We start from the raw sequence: 20,312 nt of genomic DNA on the forward strand, positions 1-20,312 counted from the left end.
CAACCTTCTGATTATTACCCTTTGGGATAATGACTGCCAAAAGTCCCAGGTTATTTACTGACACCAGGTAAATCTGATTAGGGTTAAACTTGTGATATACTCAAGGACTAAAAGGAACCACAAAAAAAACTTTTGTTTATTTTCTTGCTGGTGCTTAGAGCAGTTTAAATGCTTGCCACAGGGATTGTGAGCAGTGCACCATGATTATTACAGTACCCAGCATTAGGTATTGTGTTGAGAAGGCTATATCGTAGCTTACCAATAGTGGGAGGGAGAAAATTAAAAGTGCAGTAGCATTGTAATACACAAGTATTACAGAGTTTTTTTCTTACTCTGCTCACAGTGTGATAACTGGTAGGTTCAGCGGAAAAGTAGGAATGAGCCAACGGTAGAATAATCACAGTATCTAGAAAAGGACCTCTGCAACTTCCCCACGCACTTAGGGCAACAGCAACACTTGCTCTCATAAACTACTATCATGATTGTAGAGTATGGCTTAGTCAACGAACTTGAATTAATAAACTAAGCAATCAACATTAGCGAGAGTTTGAGGAGGAATGTTAGCCAGTGAAGGTCAAGAGACACATGTTCAAAGTTTCATTTTCATGAGTCAAAGGTGCTATGTTCTAGATCTAACCCTATTGATAATTATTTCCTTTACAATTTCTGTAGTAGAGTTAGCTCTTCAGTAAGAAGAGGAACAAGGTAGTTGACTTCTTCTTACTTTACAAAGATTTTGAATGTAAATATGGTATAGTGTTTTGAGAAGGTCTTTAGATTATACACCACTGGCTTTTAAATACCCAGGTTAGCAGAGAGGAGAAGGGTGCAGATGTTATAAAAAATGAATATGGTCTTCAGAATATGCCTTAGATGCTCACTTCAGTCAAATTCCCTTTTTAATTCTAGGTTCATATACTTTCACTGATGAAGAAGCCACAAAGGCCATCTTTTGCTTGAATTTCCTGTTAGCTTATAATGGGCCACATTCCTGATCAGCAATTCCGTCTTTGGACAACTCAGATCATTTGAATACTTTTTCATTCTTTTTTTTTTTTTAGTTGAGACAGAGTCTCGCTCTGTCACCAGGCTGGAGTGCAGTGGCACAAACTCGGCTCACTGCAAGCTCTGACTCCCTGGTTCAAGCGATTCTTTTGCCTCAGCCTCCTGAGTAGCTGGGATTATAGGCACACACCACCATGCCCAGCTAATTTTCGTTTGTCTGTTTGTTTCTCAGTAGAGATGGGGTTTCACCATGTCGCCCAGGCTGGTCTCAAACTCCTGACCTCAGGTAATCCACCTGCCTCGGCCTCCCACTGTGCTGGGATTACTGGCGTGAGCCGCTGTGCCTGCCGAATACTTTTTCTTAATATTGAATCACAAGGGCATCGTCTTTTATTGTTTCTTATTTTACCCTTAGGAGATATAGTGTAAGTCTATTAAGTCTAATCTCTCTTCTATTTGTCAGTCCTACAGATATTTAAAAGAAGAAATCATGTTCCATCCAGAGTCATTTTTCTCTGGGCTGCACACCCTTAGCACTTTCAGTCATTCCTCCCATGGCACTATTTCACATGCCTTCGTCATTCTTGTGAGTCGCCACACTCCAGTTGGTTTGGTTGCCTTGTTAAATGTGCTACTCTGAATTGAATGCTTTTTTCTAGATGTGGACTGACAAATGGGAAGAAATGCATGATGATCACCTTTAAAAAATTTTTCCCAAGTACTGGATTTCCAGGAATAAAACTCCTATTAATCTTTTTAGCAACCATCTATCAGTATTGATTCATCTTATCTTACTATCTATTAAAACACTTAAGTCTTTTCTATACATGCTGCTGTCAAACTCTATTTCCCTCATCCTAAAATTCAACTCATCATTCCATCTCCCAATATTTTTTTATCCTAAGTAAGACAACTGCTAAATTAGATGTTTTTTTCAGAGTCATCTTATTCAAATGTTTGACTCAAACTTACCCAAAAGAGATCATAAGAAGCTTAGTCAAGTCACATATTGAAGTTAGGATTCCAAATGTCATTCCCCAAAACTATCAGTCTAATAACTAACAAAGAAAGAGGTGAAGTTAGTCGAGCATGGTTAGTATTATTTGTTTTCGTTGGCCTCATATTTACATGTTTTGTTTTGTTTTGTTTTGTTTTGTCTTAACAACTACTGATGCTAGGAAGAAGCTATCTAGATAAATGATGGATAGCCAGAGAAAGTTGATCTGGAATCAACATTTTGCTTCAGGTAATCAAAAAAGGCAACATTCTGTATGTGAATAATTAAGATTACTATAGTGCATACATTGATGCTTTAAATAACTGGATTTTTCTCTTTCTTGCTATCTTATTGGGTTGATAATTATACTTACTTGAAAGAGGAGATTCAGGGTAAGTAGAGTAGGAAATCTTTTGTCTATACTATTTATGGATATTAACGTGTCTATATATCCTCAAAACTTACCTATCCCACAAAATCAAGTAAAAGTAAATGTGATTCAAAAATATATGTTTTTGGCTTCTCACTGCAGTAACAATCCTCTGTATAAGGTGGGTATGATCTGGCACCTATTCAAGGGACTTATCTACCAAAGTGCCTAAAGAAATTAATAGTAAGGAATTTCAACTCAATTAGAATTCTTAAAATGAATTGAAATTCGTGAAAAAGCAGTTTCACAATCCAGCTCCAGAAGACAGAATTCTTAGCAAGGCTCCAATGTACTATGCTGTTGCATGGTGATGTGTATTGGGTCATTGAAAGCACCCTTTTCATTCCTGCCCTCACTCTTGTGCTGAGAGTTGGCGATTCTTTCTCTGTATTCCATTTGCTTTTGCCCTTCCTTCTTTCCTTTTTCTCTATCTTTCCTTTTCTCATTGGTATTTCATGTTTCTTTTTTCACTGATTTTCTGAAAAGTCATGGTTCTTTCCACTAATTATGATTTTTGTTTTTTGAGATGGTGTCTCACCCTTTGCCCAGGCTGGAGTGCAATGGCACGATCTCAGCTCAATGCAACCTCCACCTCCTGGGTTCAAGAGATTCTCCTGCCTCAGCCTCCTGAGTAGCTGCGATTACAGGCATGCACCACAATGCCCTGCTAATTTTTTCTATCTTTAGTAGAGATGGGGTTTCACCATGTTGCCTAGGCTGGTCTTGAAGCCCTGACCTCATGATCTGCCCGCCTCGGCCTCCCAAAGTGCTGGGATTACAGACATAAGCCACCGCGCCCTGCCAATTATGGATTATTTAAGAGCCATTACTGCTTGAATTTGGTGTACATATTTGGCTTTGCTTCTGCTGCTACTATTGTTCCCTTAAAACTTCATTTGAGTAAACCAATGTTAAAATTACTTCTGAAACTTCATGTAGGAAGTCATATGGATTCTGTACTCTCCTTGAAGAAAAGGAAGAAAGAAAGAAAGAAAAGAGCCCTTTCTAGATGGTTTCTATGCTTTTTCCTCGAGTTACTTGTATACTGTCCTCTTTTGCTATCTGGTTTCTTTCACAGGGGAAAAGATTAAATACTTAAAAGCCATCCCAACCCTTCTTTTCTGTTTCAATGAGTATCACTATTCACTTTCACTATTCCCTGCAATATCACTACTCCTGTTCACCAAGTGGTTCTTCAACTAGACTGTGCATCAAAATCACCCTGGAAAGCTGGTGAACCACAGGTTGTTAGATCCCCTCCAGACTTACTGATCCAGCAGGTATGGGATAGAGGCCTGGGATTTACATTTTTTGTAAGTTTCCAGGGGTTGCTGCTGTTGTAGGTCCTGGGACCACACTTTGAGAATCATTGCTCTAATTCCAAACCAGGATTTCATCCTTTCTCAACCATTTCTTCCACAGGATAAATAATCCCAGTTCTCTTAACATTTTTAAAAAATACCATCTATTTCTAGAACTCTTAACATCAGCATAGCTTTTCCTTGAACTGTTTCTGAATCTATCCTTAGCTGGACGGCTAGAACTAGATACAAGGCTGTAGGTAATTCTGATATAATAAAAATACAGACTCCTTATATTTTAGTGAGTTCTCCCAAAGAGTTAGAGCAACGCATTTTTATCTATTATTTAGTTTGTCTGCCTAGTATTCATATGATATGATCTCATTTTGGTAAAGGAAATATTTGGGGTAGAATATTGAGCAGGTACCATGAAGACATGCAGGACAACACTTGAGCCCAGTTCTCCTGACTCCTCGTTCACAAGTCTTTTTTGTGAAGACTTGAATTTTTGGAGGATTTTTGTAAATTTTAAAATCCAAAGTCCAGTTCAGTTCATTGAATCAAGGTGAACTGCTTCAGCCTACTAATACACTGTTTAAAAAGGAGAAATTTGCTTGATTTTGAGTCCAAATTGTTATTGGCTGTGCTTGATTTAAAGAATTCTCTTCAAACAATATGAAAAACTCAAAGTCTTTTATGTAGACTTTTATTTATTTATTTTTATTTTATTTTATTTTTGAGACGGAGTCTCGTTCTGTCACCCAGGTTGGAATGCAATGGCATGATCTCGGCTAACTGCAACCTCCGCCGCCCGGGTTCAAGCCACTCTCCTGTCTCAGCCTTCCAAATAGCTGGGATTAGAGGCACAAGCCACCACACCTTGCTAATTTTTGTATTTTTAGTAGAGATGAGGTTTCACCATGTTGGCCAGGCTGGTCTTGAATTCCTAACCTCAACTGATCCACCTGCCTCGGCCCCCCAAAGTGCTGGGATTACAGGCGTGAGCCACTGCGCCCCACCCCTAGACCTTTATTTTTATGACCACAGGTAATGTCTTTATACTGTGTGGCTTTTAGTTTACTAAGCATATTAATGTGGGTGCAGTGTGTCCCAAAATTTTACCTCTTGTAGTAAAATAGCCTTCTGCCTCTACAAGTTGATTAGGACATTGTTTCATTGTTTCCAATCTTGCTTTCACAAGATAATTAGGAATTTCTACATTTATCATTTGCTTGATTTTATGTACATATTTCCACCTGCAAAAATGAGAAATAGAGATTAGAGGGAAAGCAGTTTCTCCACCTACCAATTTTATTATTTACTTGATCTCAAAGTCCTTTAGCTCCTTAAGCCCCATGGTCCCCTCTCTGCTTTTCTTACATCCTGTCTTGTCTTCCCATCATGAAAAAAAAAAATGAAGAGCCTGACAGCTTATAAGGCCATAAAGCTGGATTAGATAGGTTTTTAAGGGTCCTATTGTTTGCCCCTAAACCATTATTGCAAAAGTGAAAGGCTCCAACTGTTCCACTGACACACAAATTGCCATCAGCAAGGTATTAGAAGGAATCTCATTTATTACCACCAAGGAAATAAATAACACCAATGGACTGAGTGTCTTTCATCCAAATTAGACTAACCAAATCAATTCAAATCATTAGAATACATTATATCCAATTAAATATAAATCTGCCTTGTAAATAGCCACTTACCTGCTTGCCCAGAGCAATGTAATGCTTTACGCTAAACTAACAGTTTAAGAAATTATAGAATTGACTGGCAAAATATTTTAATGAGTTGTTACATATTTTATAGTTAATTCATTCAATAAGCATTAATTTAGGACCTACTATGTCCTGGGAATACAAAGATGAATAATACATAATCCTTGTCATCAAAGAACTCACCTCATTAGGGGAAACAGACATGTAAAGAAATGCTGACCCTTAGTAACATTTAGTCTCTGGAAAATTAATGGTGTGAATTTTTTGCCTGATTTAAGCATGGGGGGACAGCGGGAAGATGAAGAGACTAGAGAAAACATCTAGAAGAAAGCAAAAGATGAAAACTTGAGAGAGACTGCATAAAGGATTATGTCCAATGCCTTCCAGTGGACATGGAAATACAGGTTTAAGTTAAGTTGAACATAATGAAGAAGGTAGGCCTGTGTAGGAGTGGTAAACATTGTATTCCAAAGTCAAATAGAAATGACTTTCTGATTATCAAGAAGCTTGAATTACCTGTGATCCCATTCCATCTGTTCTCACGGATAATTATACCAAATACATTAAAATCATATTTGCAGGGGAATCACCAGCAGTGGGGGAAACATTCACATTCTTTGACTTATGCTTCTATCCCCTAGATAGTCCATTTACTTAAGTAATAATATGCTCTTTCCTTTATATATCAAGCTTTAACTCACCCACATTTAGGTGAAAACATATGTTAAAGACACACAGGGAGCCACCCACACTTTCCTTAAATAATGGCCCTGTTCTCTTTAAACAATGGCATTTGGTAGGTGGCCAGCTGGACTTAGGCTGGACTATCTGAGATCATGGTACATAGTGAGGACAGACAAGGGTTTGTGCAGTAGAAACTAACTGATCTATACAAGGATTGAATTTACATCTTGAACGCCAAGTCCAAACCAGCTGATTATAGAATCGTACTAGGTAAGAAGATTATCTTTTTCATTTTAGGTTTTCAGTATCTTCTTTGAAAAGGCACATTCCCCACTGAATCTCTTAATTGAGATTAAGTGCTGAGTTTGAGAACCCCCCACCATGGTGGGTCACTGGGGCCTTTTTTAGACCTTTTAGAGAAAGGAAGTTCTACAGTGAAGTATCAAGTTCATTAAATGTACAACCAGGTTGACTCCAGAAATGAAATAACCTTAAAATCAATGCTGACAAAAATGTTATCAGTAGCTTTTGAACCCTAAAAGAAAGTCATATAAAAAACAAGTTACCTTCTTCCTGAGTCATTCATTTTTACCTTTTTAAAAAACTATTTATTTCCATTTTCAGCCCTACTCACCATGCTTCATTGTCTAAGATGTTTTGCAATAATTACAGTCTTATTATTAGCTAATAACCATGAATTCACCTTTTTACCCGATTCTTCAGTTTATACGTTCTGCTCTAGAGAATTTTTAAAATCTTGCTATCAGGTTCTGCATACTGGCATTTCTTGTGTGCGTGCGACCAGCTTTCAATCAGAGCATTGCTGAGTTCTCATTGGCCAATTTACTTATGGTCTGAATGCCAGTCAGTAATGCCCATTCACAAAAGCATGGGATGAGGCAATCATGCTTGCAGCGAGGAAGTCTCTGTCACGCTTTTTATTTTGTATGTAGTTGATAATCACTTTTTTCTTGCATCTGGCTAAATGTCTGACCATGTGAAGTCCCATGAATACTAAAGAGCAAGTGCCCCAAATATGTGCACATTTTTATTGTATAATTGATGCAAGTGACTGCTCTGTGAATAAAATGTTTGCACATACAGTGACTTTGTGTTGGGCCAGGAGCTATTTACTGGGAGCCAACAGAGGCTCTTTATACAACTGAGGCCCCGGTTGAGCCTCCCTTGTGAAGTCGGACAGAATTTTCTCCAGCATTCTCCCATATGGTAGTGCTCTGCCTAACCCTTAGCTCTGTCCTGTGTCTCCTCCCTTTAGGGTCTTGAGCTCAGATACCTGTACCTGTCAGAGAGTACCTGATAGAGTAACGTTTCTCTAACATATTATTTAATAAGCTGGGGTCCTCTCATGGGTATTAGGGCTTTAATAAAGGAACCTCGAAGATTGACAAGACTTCACTGCTCAAGGAAGGATTCTCCAATGATAGATTTTTTTTTTTCTTTGACACCATGGCAGACTTGCAGGGGTGAAGGGAGGAACCCAGGCTAAATCACTCTTATTATATTTTTCAACACAATTTGTCTGGGAAGACGGTTAAGCAGACAAAGCTTATCTTTTTTTCCCGCAGCTCTACTTCCTGCTTTGCTCCAATAACCTGGACACTCTATGCCCTTCTGTTTCTGTCACTTGCCTTCAAACCCAAACCCACTGAAGTTCAATTACAGATGTGCCCAGAAGCAGGTTCTTGCTCTTGTGTCTCCATCATTGTTGTGCCAGCAGAGCTAGAGACATTCATTCCATCCACACAGGAGGACCAGAAAACATGCTACTTTTGAGGAATGTACATGAGCAAAAGGATACCAATCGGTATCCTAAAAGGTTCATGTGACAATAGAATCATTAATACAGCGTCTCAGTGTTCCAGATGCACCTTCTTCCTTTGCTTTTTAAATACTTAAGATTTTAATCACTGGAATGGAACTTAGAGGTCATCTATACAACTCCACTTGCCTTCTTCTTCTCCAGTGCAACCTTCAGCCGTCCCATTGGTTTTCCTAAGTTCAACTACACCTACGTGTACAAATAGATATCCAGCCCCAGCAAAAGATGCAGAGAGGCTAGCCCCAATCCCTGGCACTTAATTCCATCTAATGAAAGACCAACTTAGAATTTCCTTAACCAGCTTAGAATTTCCTTTTAGCCAAAATTCTTTCCTTAAATTCTAAATGCAGAAAGTTTAACTGCAAACAAAGATACACTTCTCGGTTAAAGGTTTATGGGTTTTATTTGAGCTACTCAGGACTGATATTAGTGGTATACTCACCATTTCTTCCGTTTTGCCTTGTGTTTAATTTCTTTACTTCTTCAGATTTATTATTTATTCTTTGAGCTATTTCCTTCCCTCCCCCTGGCCTTATCTCTGTCCTGCTTTATCATGTTCTTCTCCAGGCCATCCTTCTTATTGTCTGCCTACTTTATTTTCCACACACACTGAAAATTATTAGCACAGATGCTAGACCACTTCCCACCTTCACGATCCCAGAAACATTTGATTGCAGGGTAAAATGCCTTTAATGGCCATTCTATTCAGTCCCCTGCAGTCAAGTCACTGCTCTGCCCATGAGCAACTGCTATCATCATTTCAAATCTGAATAGAAATATCGACTCCTCAAGAAAGCCTTCTTTGACCTCCTCCCAATTAGATCCTGTCCCTTTGTTTGTGTTCTCATAACTTGCTGTAATGTTTTTCTTTATACCATTCATGGTTTGTATTTGTAATTATGTATTTTGACAATGATTTGGTAAATGCATGCTCCTCCCATAGGACTTTCCTCCAGAGAAGGGAGATGTGTATGGTTTACTCACCACTGCATCCCTACCTCTTAGTTCAAGCGTGGCTCATAATAGGAAAAAATAATAATTCACTCATTATTATTACTAATACATATATGGTCAGCCTTGTTTTTATTATAAAACCAAACCTGGTGATAGGTCAGGGAGTTACAGATTTGCTTTCTCCTTTACTCACTAATTCATTCATATATTCATTCATATATATTCATATATTCATATGTATTGTTATCAAACAAATAACAAAAAATATATATATTTCATGATTGCTGTTTAAACCCCTTTTCAAGCAAACAAGGGTGAAACAGCTAAAAACTCTACCGATTGAAGAAACTTGTAATTGTTTGGGGGATAACAGGCAGATACAGAAACATACATGATTCTAATACAAAATAGAAACTGTTCAGTGCTCAAGAGAGCACTTTGAGCTTGGAGGACTGGAGAAAGATTTACAGAGGAAGCAGCCTTTAGCTGAGACTTGGTGGTTATGAGAAACTTGGACAGATGGAGATGGGAAGAAACAGCGTTCTAGATGGAAGCAAGAGTGAGATCAAAAGCTTGTACCTCTATCTGTAGAAAGTCATGTGCATGTATAGTAAACAGTCAATACCTTAGTGATCTCAAAAGGGAGATGGTGCAGAAACTGAAGACTGAAAGCAGGTCCTGGAAGAAATTGAATGTTGGTCATAGGAGCTTAGATTTTTATTCTTAGGCCAGGGTGGAGTCATTGGAGGCCTTTGAGAATGGTGACCTCATCTGAAGTGTGAGTTTGGAAAAGTAATTTAGCACCACTGTGTCTCAGGGTTAAGTTGGCTGTTGTGCTGATGTCGCAGACTCCTGTCTCTGATGTTTGATTCCCTATTCCTTAGTGTCCAAGGGCAGGGACTTTAACCTCGGCTGCTGTGGCCCGAAATCATCTACTAAGTGTCCCTGATACTCACTGCCTGCAGTTTAAAACTCTGCTTATCATTTGCATGTTCTCAACTGACACACTTGATCTTGGTCTCTTTAAATAAATAGACAACTCATAGCACATCTTTCAAGCCAGGTCTTCTTCCTTCTATTTTCAGATGAGGAAACTGAGGGTTGTAAATGGCAGAATTGATTTTCAAACCCAAGTCTTCTGATCCCAGTCTACAGCTCTTTTCTGTCATGAGTTGACAATCTCTGTTAGCTCTAATAAAGGTTAAAAAATAATGAATACAAATCAACCCACAATAATTAAAATTTATTGAATCCTGTTCTAAGTGTTTTTATGTGTATCGAATCACTTAATGACCGTAAACATTTTGTGAGGTAGGTACTATTGTTATCCCCCTTTTACAGGTGAGGAAATTGTGATATGAGAATTTAAATAATGTACCAGTCATACTATTAAGTAGAAAAGCCTGGGCAGAAACCCTGGCATCTGATTTTTGAATCTGTGCTTTACTGCTGTGCAACTGCCTCCTAAGTTTAGGGATATACATATGTGAATGCACCTATTCATTTTCCCATATGCAGTGGGTGCTTAATAAATGTTGCCTGAATGTTAGTTTTATCTTTGATTTCAACTGATGTTGTGTGCATCCCACTTGTCTTGCGCCTCAGAACAATTTTGCTATCTGTGATTTGTTCTCCAGATACTCCAACACAGGTGGTCATCCCTAGATTAATGGCTCTACTGCTGTGCATTTATTTCTGGTCCTTCACCCTCTGCAACCCCAGGGGTCTACATTCACTTTCCATCCTGGTCTTTCCAGTCAAATTCAAACCTTCCCTGTTCTAGTTAATTATAGATGACATTTGCTCTTCTGTGCTTGCAAAAGACATGGTGACATGTCACATACACACTTTTAGGGTCACATACACACTTTTTGGGGAATGAGTCTTTTATAAACCTATTACTCCTCTACCAGCATTGTATGGGTTTCCAAAGACTATCAGGAAAGATCTTTTGGAATGGCAAGCAACTCACTAAAAATTCATCAAAGCAGTTTAAATTTTTTAAAGAAAAACTAATAGCTGATGTGTATCTACTATGTTATGCTAGGCACTAAGCATTTTCAAATATCATGTTTCTTATTTAGAAATCACAACAATTATGTGAAGAATTATCACTTTATTTTACGGAGCAGAAATCAGGCTCAGAGAAATAAAGGTGCTCGTGGTCAGGACTAAGGAGTTGCGGGACAACAGTACAAATATAGGTGTGTCTGACTTCAAAGTTCAGTCATTTGATTGACAAATATTCATTAAGTGCCTACCATAAGCCAAGTACCTGTTAGGTCTTGGGGATGTGTCAAGAAGCAAGACAGGCATGGCTCCCTCTGTAAAGAGCGCACAATCCAGCAAGAACAGATAACTGCATAAATGTTGATGTCAAGTGTGATAAATGCTGGGACAGAAGAAATGCAACTAATATGTCCCTTCTCTGTATTCCAAAGGTAGTAAACAATGTAAGCTTTAATTTTATTTTTTATAAATATACATCATATTTAATAAAGTAATTATTCCCTTCTCTCCAATCTTCAATCTTCACATTCTCACTCTACTAGGGGAGTTTATTTGAACAACTGGGGATCTTAACACTGTGTAACGCACCATTATATCTATGGTTGGAAAATTTAAAAATATAGATGTGGTGTTAGGCCATTAGAAGCTTAGACAGGACTGCCAGTGGTAATTTGCAAGTTGTGCTAGAAAAGTTTAGGAAAACCTGTAAGAGGGTCCATTTTGGTAACTAAGCCCCTTTTGCATGAATGGTCAGGAAAACCTTGCTAGCATGAGATAGTGCTTTGGCAATGGCAGTGGCAGGCTGTGGGCTGTGAGAGGAGCTTGTGCCCGGTCTTGTTTACAATTTGTCTGAGGCTCCTTGAGCTCAGCCCAGCCAGATGGACTCTTCCTCTCAAATATCAGACCTGATCTCTTCAAATAAAACAGTACAAAGCACATTAAAAGCTTTGATCCAACTGTTCACTTTGCATTTGTGTGTGTTGGGGAAATGGGGACAAAGGAAGGATTTATGAGGCCTTGCTGTGGGTGGCCAGCGCAGACACTGGGTACGTTAGAGGGAGGACGGGAGTGCTTGCTCTCTGTGGCCAGGCTCGCTGGACCCATGGCCCTAGCCTGCTCGGACGCCCCCGTGTGCTCACCACTTTCCCAGAACTTGCTCTGTGAGCCTCTTCACATTTCAGTCTCCTGGTCATGAAGGGAAAGTTCCTGCGATAGGAGCCCTGACTTAGCTGCTCAATCTTTTTCTCTGCCTCAGGGCAGGTTGGAGTCGGACACCTTTCTTTAGGATTTTTCTGGAAAAGAGGTTTGTCAACATCTCTTGGTGACACCGTCTTCCATTTTCATGAGCACATTGTACCCTTGAATCATTTCACATGGAGTAACTTATTTGATTTACATCGTTCCAAAACAGGTGGTTATGTATACATTCTCTCTCTCTGTCTCTGTCTCTCTCTCTCTCTCTCTCTCTCTCACACACACACACACACACACACACACACACACACACACACACAATACAGACATTTCTATTACACATATTAGAAAACTGGGTGTTTTGATTACAGGGAGGAGGAATCTTTAAGTGACTCCTATTATATACCAGACACTTTCAGCAGATGATCTCATGAATCCTCTCATTCCTATGAAGTAGATAAGATTTGCCCATTTTAAGGATGAAAACTACTGACACTCAGAGAGTTGAAGAACTCTCTGGTTCATTTGTAATAGATACCTATTATCATATTACCTATTATGAAAACTATGATTACCAAAAGGATGGAGCTAAGATTCAAACTCAAGTCTGTTGATTCCGAGGCCTGTTTGGTTTGCTGTTTGGCCTGCAGTTGCAAAGCTGCACCCCTCACGAGACTTTTGTCCTCTAACTTCTAGCTCAGTGTTCTTTGCTTCTACCAAATCGGTGGTGTAAAGGGACGGCGGCTCTCAGAAAATACTCTTTTATGTCTGTTTTCTTTTATTTGTGTTCAGTAGAGACCGAGAAGATCTCACAGGAAAGCTTCAATACAAGTTTTGAGATCAGTAAATGAAAGGAAATTATATGGACAGAATATGCAATACGTTGAATGAGGATCCAGGAACCTTCTTATGCTTAGGAATGGGGATATAGCAGAACATCGCAGCCTTCTTTTTGCTGAATAGAAAAGCAACTCTGATTGCTTAGTAAATACTTTGAGTGAAGACTATAGAATCCATGAGTGCTAATATAATATTGGCCTCTTATTTCTCAGCTTCAAGTCACCTTGCCTTCCTCACCCCACCCCACCAGCCTTGCATCCAGGTAAAACTGTTGCACATGAAGCATTTGGTCTCTGGATAGTTCCGGGATGGGCGCTAGAGAGAAAAGGAATTTAGAAATTCCATTACAAACACAATACATAAAGCTTAATAAATTTCAGTGATTAATGAATTTAAATGCCCCTTTAAAAATCGATTCTTCCTAGATTTTGAAAACAAATGAAGCATTTTGAAAAATAAAGATAAAACATGATTGTTTCATGTTTCTCAAATAGTATTTAAAAATAGCTAGTCAGTGTGTGTGTGTGTGAGAGAGAGAGAGAGAGGGAAAGACTAGGTACTGTAATTTTAATTGCTTGTAATCTAACTTGCCTTTTTGTTCCTTTTTTCTTCCTTTCTTTCTTTTCTTTTTTTGTATCAGTTAATCTGTTGGTTACATTTTCAGCTTTTCTTTGCTTCTGGTTTCATTTTCAGATGAAAAAATGCTAGGCACACAGTGCTGCTGTCTGGTTGCCATGGTGACCACAGCCTATTATCCTGCCTTGTCATTCATCAAGAAAGAATTACACTTGACAGAGGCAGAGGAAAATGCCTGCAGTCTGCAGCATAGGAGGAAAAAAAGCGTTTCTTGTCTTCTATGTATGTAAAAGGTCTTTAATGCCCGTTTAGTTACATGTTTTATTTAGCATTATTTATTACTTGTAAGGACAATAACTGATACCTGCAAAATTATGTCCCCTCCCTCCTAAAGTATTTAACTTGCAATTTGTCCATTTGCCTTGCTTCCCCATTTCAGACATATACCTAGTGTCATGCTCCCACCCACCACCACAAACACCGCTTCCACTCCAGCAATAGAAACAGCCAGATGATTACATCCTCCACGGAGAATGACCACTGCAAAGGTAGCTAAGAGAGCCAGTTTTTCTTCCAAAGGTGTTTTTTTCTAATCGATAGTTCTGTTGACCTGCTATTCTTAAAACTAATGAGTGCCATACATAATCAATGAATAATTGAATACATTAATAAGTTTTGATTAAATTATTTCTCCAAGTGTGCAATGCCCATGAAGTATAGCATCAACAAACTAATGCAAAACTGCAGAGATCTTTCCGTGAGATAATTGAATATAAAATCATGATTGCTTTTTACAAATTTGGATTCATCCCAAATCCATTGTTCTTCAAAGGCATGAAAAGGTAATTACTTGTTGTTCGACTATTCCTCATCATGTCTATTTGGATTAACCCAAATTATTTCCAAAAATAAATGGTGTAATAACTTTTGTATGTTTAAACATCTAGTTTTTTTTTTTTTTTTTAAGTCTGATATTTTCCCACCTCATTATTCAACTCTTACAATGGCTGTATCCAGTGGGCAATTTTAAACAACTTTTCTCTTTGGATTTCTTTGCTTTGCTCCCCTTGAATTGTTTGATTTCCTTGTTAAGATGGAGAATGTGGTCGTAAAAGAGGCAGTATTTTGAGTTGAGATCCTCTGAGAGTGTTTTTTAAAATATTTCTGTTTGATCTTTTGTCTCAGTGATCAGAGAAAAGATGGATGGTAATAACACTTCCCCTTGAGCTGTTAGAATACCAGCATTTAGCATAACTGATATTTGTTGCAATTAAGCCATGCTACGTTGAGTGTAAATGGGCAACTACAATGAGGACCACTGGACTTCTGAAGTTCAAGTTCTATTCTGTCTGAAGACAATTTCCCTGCCAGAGGTCAAACTTTAGCACACACATGCAGACACAGAAGTCACAGTCCTGCATTGTAAGTGAAACGGAGTTGGACAATTATCTGGTCAGTTTGGGTTTTGAAATGGTTCAGATTCTAACCTTCCCACTACTTCCTTAATTATCTCAACAATTCTGGCAAGAGGAGGTTTGGGGGTGGAAAAAGATAATTCTAAAAGAATTAAATAATTATAGCTGTCAGGAAATCTGTCCTGGATTTTATATATTCCTGCATAATAATTCAAAATCTCTGGATTTTTACCGTATCTAAGATAAGTTCTTTTAAAGCATACCTCACAGCATCTTTTATACGCCCTTGCAGTGTAAACATGTAGAAACCATGGAATGTTTTTCTTTAATCTTGACATTTGGGAGAGCAAAGGAAACAACAAAAAGAGAAAAGACGTGTTGAGTTTAGAATTGTGGCTATTTCTTATTGGTTCTAAACTTTTACTTTAATATTGCAGCAACACCAGTGTTCATTTCCTGTTAAACTCCAAGCCTACCTTTTGATTTTCAAATGTCCCTTAGGCTAATGTTTTCACTGAGGAATGAAACGAACAGGCAGAAACAATTAAGCGAGCAGATACAGTGAAAACGAACACCACACCGCTCTTTCACAGAAATGGAAGTGTATGAAGGAATTCTGCCTGGAATTCGATCCCACAGCAACAAAGCTTTTGCTTCTTGTCATTTTTCTTCTGCCTACCCCCAGTGCACACCACTTCCCCTGTATGGGGAAAAAAAGATCTAGGCACACAAAGGAACTCCTAAATACTCACAGGCGTGGGAAATATTTTCTCTGCTTGTTACTAGTACAGGATAATCTCCAAGGAAGAAAATCGAGCTAGATATTCTACACTGCAAATGTCTCCCAAAGCCTGTTAAATGTTCACATATGTCTGTATGAAATTTGTAATATGGATTGTTTATATAGTCCTGATTAAGAGCACGAACATCATTAAAAAGGATACAGTCAGTTTGAGGACAGAAAATTATAAAGTCAGCTAAAACTGTTACCTACCAAAAAAGTACGGACTTTTGTTTTTAACTTAATCATCTGTGGCTCTTTAAAGAAAAAGATACACAAACAGCCAAAAGTGAGTTGTTAAAGAGCCTTCTAAATTCTGTCAGGAATTAACAAAGAAGTAATTAACTCTACCCCAAACAAATCAGCCGTCACATGTTGATAGCATTTTTGTCCCTCTATGAAAGCTGTATCTTCTTTTTTAGTCCCACACTAAGAGATTTCACATTGCAAGAGCTTGGCATTCCTATTTTTGGATTGACTGTGTTAAAACGGGGTGCTATACTACACAAAGGAGGCTGCATACAACATAGCAAGGTAAAGGGGCTTAAGGAAGAGGCATCATTGCATCCATTCTGGGAGAATCTATATTATTATCAGATACAACGCTTGTATGATTGATTCAAGATGAGCTCTGTCTGAACTCAAACTTTATTTCTAAAGACAGTATGCATTTGGAAATTGCCTTGTGAAACTGTCAGAATACAGAAAACACAAAGTTTAAACGTTTTGGATGCCTTCTGTAAGGTAAAGCAGTACCTCAGCGGTGAATCAGGAAGATGGACAGCATCCGTAAGATTATACTGAGTGGAAGGCATGGTTTTTGTTTTTTATTGAATCCATCCCATAGTATTTTCCTAAGAAAACACCTCTTGTAAACCAGGGTCTTTGTATTTTTGTTGTTGTTGTTACAGGATCTTTTTTTTAATACCAGTATAATAGTTTCACTCTACAATAGTGAAGATGGGAAGACAGTTGCTAATAAACATAAAACCGGTCATATGATGGCATTACAATGGACTTTTTATTTGAGACTCCAGGATGGGGTAAATTTGTTACCCCAGCAAATAGCTGGTTACATGGAATTGACTTTATATAATAGGGAACATTTCTCTGAAAGAGAAGGCAACTTATATTGGTTAAAACACTAAACACCAACGCACTTCCTCTTTTTTGTTATTTATTCAAAAACGAAACAAATAAGAACATACCTATGTGGTGTCTAGACATCAGAACTTTCTAGTAAACCATCCTTGAAGGTGTTATAATACAGCCCTGAAGCAATGAAAAGGCACAAATGAATTTTCAGCAGTGCATGGAAGATGTAAGTGGAATAGGACAGTTTATCTATCTTATCTGCAGTTATCTACCACTGGCATCACTGAACTAAGAAAATTGAGACCATTTGGTCATCTTGCTTGCCTTTGCAACACAAAAAGATAAATCTTAAATATTCATAGATGTATTTACATATTTGCCAACACAGTTCATTCTTCAGATTATAGTGCTATATTTGTTAAATGTCTAAATGACCTTACGGGGAAAAAAAAAAATAGGTAGCGGTAGCAGCAGGGAAAGAGTAATTAAACAGGAAAAACTTCACTAGGATGGGTAGCACTAAACTTTGAAACTAGTCACCACTACAATTTGCAATCCTCTTTTGCTAGAGGTCCATTGTGGCCCCCTAAAAGAGGCTCCCAGAACCTGTGACTGTGACCTTGTTTGGAAAAATGTCTTTTCAGATACAGTTAAGCTAATGATCTCGAGAGGATATCGTCCTGGATAAGGGTGGAGCCTACGCCCAAAAACAAGATTACCTGAAAGAGAAAAGAAAGGGGGAAAACACACAGAGACACAGTCAGGGAGGCCACATGAAGATGGAGGCAGAGACAGGAGTGATGAGCCTGCAAGCCAAGGAATGCCAAGGGCTGCCAGCAGCCACGAGAAGCTGAGAGACACAGAGAACGAGTCCTCTGCCAGAGCCTCCAGAAGGAACTAACCTTGTCAATACCTTGATTTCGGACTTCTGGACTCCAGAACTGTGAGAGAATATATTTCTGTTGTTCTAAGCCATTCATCTTGTAGTAATTGGTTACAATAGCCATGGGAAGCTAACACAGGGTCCTTCAACAATCAAAGCAAAAAAGGGGACCTATTAGCACATGGAGTGCAAGGGAGGAAAGAATGACTGAGCTGTTTGAAAGTGCAGCGGGACGTCATGGGCAACCAGAACTCAGGTCCAAATTCTGCCAGAACTCTCCCTCTGTGTTAGTCTATTCTCACACTGCTAATGAAGACATACCTGAGACTGGCTGATTTATAAAGGAAAGAAGTTCAATTGACTCACAGTTCTGCAGGGCTGCGGGGGGGACTCAGGAAACTTACAATCACGACGAAAGTGGAAGCAAACACATCCTTCTTCATGTGGCAGCAAGAAGTGCCGAGCCAAAGGCGGAAAAGCCCCTTATAAAACCATCAGGTTTCATGAGAACTCACTCACTATGACGAGCACAGCAGCATGGGGGTAACTGCCCCCACGATTCAATTATCTCCCACCAGGTCCCTACCAAGACTCGTGGAGATTATGGGTATTACAATTCAAAATGAGATTTGGGTGGGGACACAGCCAAACTGTATCAGTCTCTTTCCTCTCTGCTTCACTGTCTGTCATTGAAAACTGGCATTCTTCACTTGGCAGCAAACATTGCTGCTAACATCGTTTGAGTTTTTTATTGTATGGCTTCAATAATCTCAGACATACTAACTTGCTTTCATATTTCCAAATTATCTGAAAGAATCTTACTTTCGTAATTTGGGTCATGTCTCACCCTGAACTAACCAACAGAGGCTAAGCTGCCAGGATCTTATAAAATATGACAGCTCCTAAGGAAACCACTTGAATGGGTGGAGGTGCTGGGCACCCAGGTGTCCCTCACATGGGGTCTTTTCTGTCTGTGATACGATAGCCATTTTTTTAAGGACAACAGTGTGGCATTTGCGAAGACATTTGTTTTGTGGACAAGATGTGCCAGTGAATCTGAGCTCCACCATTTACTGGAAGTGTGACATTAGCAAGTCACTTGGCCTTTCTGAGCTTTCTTATCTTGTAAAAAATGAGGATAGATTGTTTGATAAACACTCTACACCTAGAAGGATCTCAATAATGTTTGTTAATAATGGTCATAGAAGTATGGAACTTAAATGGACCTTAAAGACAGACAAGGTTAATCACCTTATTTTTGCAGATGAGATTTCAGAATTTAAGTTGGTGAGAAAACCAGGTCGAGAATTTAGGTTACTTAACTACCAGATTGGTGTTTCTTTGTTATTTTATATGATCTGCCCCCATCCCTGTGGATATAAAATAAGGTCTCATCCGAAAGGTGTTATTCAACTAAAGAAAAAGCAGCTTTCTTAGAACAGACACTGATATTAGGCTTTAGATTAGATATTAACACAGGGATAAAAGTGTCAAAAAAGAAAGACCAAAGAGTTGTGTTGGGAGTTAAAACGTGAAGGACCCAGTCAAGTGCCTGCAAAATCTTGCCATTTTTGAGCCTATAAACAGTAATTATTTTGAGACAGCATTCACACAAATAAACCATGACGGGTTCAGACCCCTCTAATTATTAAGCCATCTTGTTCACATCCCTCTGTCCTGTGTTTCTTTTCCTTTGGCTATCCTTATTATATAAATAAAAACAGTTAGAAAGAGCCTATTTGCCTCAGTTTGACAATGAGAAAATCAAGAGAAAGGTTTTTCCTTCTTTGGGCCAAGCTTTAGTGCTTGTAAGAACAATTGCTAATATGTCTAGTGACTATAGTTCTGCTCATTTTTATGCTTATAAAAGCCTGATGCTGAATGCCTATGTTTTAAAGTTTTTATAAGATCAACTTTGCTTTCAGATAACCATCCTTCCTCCACCTCACAAAAACTCACAAGCTGCAGCCCTTCTGATGTCCACTCCCACACAAACCAGCTTCAGGCCTTTTTCAAGGTAAAGTGCCATATTTATTGTAGCATTTATGAACTTCCTAATCGCCTAACATGTGTAAAACTGCACTAGTGTTTTTATTAGGCTCCTACCTATTTTTATGTGTCACTGATGAAGTGTTTGAATGTTTTGCCCAGTCTCATTTTTGTGCTAAACCTTATGATGTGACTTTTATTGCATGATTTTACGTGGCAGTGGTGATTTTTAGGAATGCATATTTCATATTACCGTAGAATTGACTGTATCTTGTTGGGATATGGGTTATATAAGCAAATTCAATAGCCAAATATAATCATACTGTAACCCCTAAAATCTGCATTTTGCAACAGGTAAATGATAACTCAATAATAATCAAATCAATATTAATAATTTCTTTCTGCTTAAGGTTTACATCTTAACTGTATATTGGCCCAGGATTGCTTATGCATTTCATTTTACTTCTCGGTGAGTAGCGAACTACTCACAGTTCCCTGGATGCACCAAGTTCTCTTATGGCTCTTAGAACTCAACATTACTTTTGTTTATTAAATTCTCACTTTCCATCTTTGCCAGATTAATTTCTACTAATCATT

General features: G+C 38.5%; 1 long non-coding RNA gene across 1 annotated transcript in view; it reads left to right on the forward strand.

Moving 5' to 3' along the window:
• The window catches only part of LOC100581188, a 37,189-nt gene extending 17,324 nt beyond the window's left edge, over positions 1-19,865 (forward strand). Inside the window, exons 2-3 of the long non-coding RNA XR_004033589.1 lie at positions 17,488-17,786; positions 19,652-19,865. This is a non-coding gene — a long non-coding RNA (uncharacterized LOC100581188). The remainder of the gene's footprint in view (positions 1-17,487; positions 17,787-19,651) is intronic.
• Positions 19,866-20,312: the final 447 nt, after the last annotated feature.

Source organism: Nomascus leucogenys, chromosome 15 (assembly GCF_006542625.1).
Source record: "Nomascus leucogenys isolate Asia chromosome 15, Asia_NLE_v1, whole genome shotgun sequence".
Taxonomy (NCBI): Eukaryota; Metazoa; Chordata; class Mammalia; order Primates; family Hylobatidae; genus Nomascus; species Nomascus leucogenys.